General features: G+C 36.2%; 1 long non-coding RNA gene across 1 annotated transcript in view; it reads left to right on the forward strand.

Annotated features, from left to right (window-relative positions):
- Window positions 1-2,328, forward strand: part of LOC106727107 — a 16,703-nt gene extending 14,375 nt beyond the window's left edge. Inside the window, exon 3 of the long non-coding RNA XR_001363266.1 lies at window positions 2,224-2,328. This is a non-coding gene — a long non-coding RNA (uncharacterized LOC106727107). The remainder of the gene's footprint in view (window positions 1-2,223) is intronic.
- The last annotated feature ends 1,077 nt before the right edge of the window (window positions 2,329-3,405 follow it).

Here is a 3,405-nt window from a genome sequence, read left to right on the forward strand (position 1 = left end):
TCTGACAGGTGTGAGATGGTACCTCATTGTTGTTTTGATTTGCATCTCTTGGATGATTAGTGACTTTGAGCATGTTTAGTTTTAGATTAGAAAGGAGATCTGAGGTTATCTAATTCACTCTCCTCCTTTATAGGGCGAGCAATCAAGAATCAGAGTATTTCATGGCTTGCTCAAATTTGATTGGGAGTACAAACAGAACTGGGATCCAGGTTTCCTGCCCCCAGCTTGCAGGCCTTTCAATACTCTGTGTTCACTTAAAATAAAAAATTAACATCATATACAGACAGTCCTCAGGTTACATCAGACTCAATGTATGTCGTTTCGTGGTTACGTCGCCAATTACTGCTGTGTATGTGCTCCATGTGAGTGACGTAGGTACTTATGTAGGTGGGTTCCAACTTATGGCGAAAATTGTGTTACGTTGCGCCGTAGGAACGGATCTCCGATGTAACCTGAGGACCTACTGTATATAGAATATAGACTATCCTATCTAATAATAGACAAACATGGTAATTGACCGTACCTTTGCTACGCTCCCATCAGCTAACCAGCGAGATATGCAAATTAACCACCAACAAAGATGGCGGCTAATTTGCATACGTAGGCGCAAAGCGGCGGAGCGAAGGCTTGAAGGCAACTCCGGCCGGAGCAGCGAAGACTGAAGGCGGCTCCAGCCGGAGCGAAGGCCTGGGTCCCGGGTGCCAGAGGAAAATCGGTGCCGGCAGCCAGGGGAAGGGAAGGCCTATTGCACGAATCTTTTCATGCAACAGGCCTCTAGTCTATATATATAAAACCCTAATATGCAAATAGACCGAATGGTGGAACAACTGAACAACCAAACAACTGGTCACTATGTGCGCTGACCACCAGAGGGCGCATGCAGAACATGGCGGGTGTCAGCAGCAGGTGGCAGAGCATGGAATATGGCGGGCATTTGCTGTAGCGGGATGGTGGAGCAGGTGAGCGGGGGGCCCCAGACCAAGATGGGGCACTGGTTGCTGTCATCTGGACGAGTCTCTGGTGGTTACTGAAAATTCTTTGCTCCCATGTTCCATAGTCCCGCCCCGGGGCCAGCCCTGCTTGCACCTGCTGCCAGCGCCTGGCGCCAGCCCCGATTTTCTGTTTATGGCTTTGATTTTCATTCTAGTCTTCTAGATAGACAGAATTAACTATATTTCCTGTATATATGTTTTTATTTCTTGATCAAATTATTGTTAGAAATATTGTATTGTAGAACTTTACTAACTTTCCTGGACGTAGTAAACCAAGCTTAATCATCCACGCAATTTCTCCCTAAACCCCTACCTTAGCTCAGTGGACTATTGGTATAGGTGACATTAATTGGGTAATTTCTGAATCTTTATTACTTTCTGATGTTTCAATTGAGCCAAAAATAAGAGATCACTGAGAATAAATTGTGAACAAATAAATAGCATAGCTGTTTAATTTTTTTGTATACATATGTTTATATTTTTTTAGAGGTTAGGGGTAGACTTTCATTTCAGGTTAAAGAAATAAAAATGAAGAAAAAATCAAAATAATCTATTTTTCAGTAATAGCTTTCTTAAATTAAATGTTTGAATTATAATATTCAAATAGGAATAATCTCAATCTATATTTCAACTTCAATACATGCAAGACTTAATTATAGACATAATTAATAACAAAATAACAAATATTTAAACACTTTTTAAAATAGGAACTAGCACAAATCTATTTGACAAAGGTCTGTTTGCTGCACCTTATTTGCATTGTCTACCATACAGAACAGATAAAATGCATATTCTTGTTATTTATTAAAGACATTTCCATTTTAATCTTGAAGGCATAGGTTTGAGTCAAATAAATACCTTTTAAATAAAAATATTTCTTGCAGTTAATATGTTTGCACTCTTTTATGGTTCTGATTATATTTTTATTTTAACCATAAGAGGGCACATTAGTTCAAGAGAAATTAAAGAAGAAGCACAGTAACAAAAAGGAAATAGGCTTAAAAGTGGTAGATAAAATTTGTATATTTATGATTGTTTTCCTTCATTTCACTGTCATTTGCAACAATTTATCAGGGTTTTTTTTATTTTGAAAAGATTCAAGTATATATAGTTTTGAAAGGGGGCAGCAATAGAATTTGGGGTACCAGCTAATATTGTAAGAAAAACTGTAATCCATTGTTTGTCCAGTTACAGTTTCATTAAGAAATAACTTTTTACTTTTTGTTGCTAGCTACTACTCCTAGGAGAATGAGGTTGGCCTAGTTGAATTTGATGAGGTTGACTACTATGTGACTAAGGAGGACATAAATCATGGCATTTGAAGAACATCCTGAATTCAAAGGTACGTACGATTAAGTTATTATGAAGTAAGTAAATGCCAGTCCCTGGTCTTGTAGTTAAAAAAAAAAAAAAAGGGCACGTATGTGTAAATGGATGCAGCTCAGCAACTATGCTTCACCACAAACATTTATAACCTTTAAAATTTGTTACAAATTACAAAGAGAACAATAGATGGCCCCAGAGTGAACACAAGGCTTTATTTCACTAGAAAGGCTTCACTGAGGTCATAAACTGCAAGAAGGCAGGCAGCTCAAGTGGCTTATGAATGACTGCTGAGTCTCAGAATTAGTTCATTTGTTTTCGATCTAAGGCAAACTGTTATTGTTTCAAATGTTTAGTCTTTTGCTCTAAAGGCTTCAGGTTTTTAATCTGTAAAGACTGAAATAGATACTTGCTAGTATTTAACAATAATGCTCTTACATGTTAAGTTAAAGGACTACTTTAAAGAATTAATTCATTAATTTATTTGATAAAATTAATTGAGTTCCTACTAAGTTTCAAGTTCTGGACTGGGTGATGGGCAGTAAAGATGAATTAATACATTGTCTTTGGCTTGAAAATACAATTTTAAAAGTTTCTGAGAAATAAATCAGCAAATAACTATAGTACTATATGAAAACTTTATATATTAATGAAAGAACAGGAACAAGATTTATCAAACCTACTACAAAAAATTGCATTATATTTTTAAGGAAACTGAGGAGTTAGGCAAAATCATAAGTATATATTATCTTCAGTTTAAGATTGCAGAACTACTCTGGTAATATTTTTTTTCTGAGAGTCAATTATAGAATAAATTGTAGTAATTAGTAGCATAAAACTAGATAATAATGTAATTAAAACCAAAATATTTACTTGCTATAGAAGATACTTCTGTGCATCTTAATTCTGCTCTTTGCCAGCTAATAATACTCTATAGGAATCTCTATGTGGCTTTTACATCTGGTGGTTATGGAATTAGCATGTACACACAGAGTTCAGAGTTATGCTTTAATTATGATTTGAATGATGATTTGAGTCTGAGCATGAGTTGTCAACAGAACTGTGAGCTGGGGGAAAAAGAGATAAGGAC

This window comes from Myotis brandtii, unplaced genomic scaffold, assembly GCF_000412655.1.
Source record: "Myotis brandtii unplaced genomic scaffold, ASM41265v1 scaffold365, whole genome shotgun sequence".
NCBI lineage: Eukaryota > Metazoa > Chordata > Mammalia > Chiroptera > Vespertilionidae > Myotis > Myotis brandtii.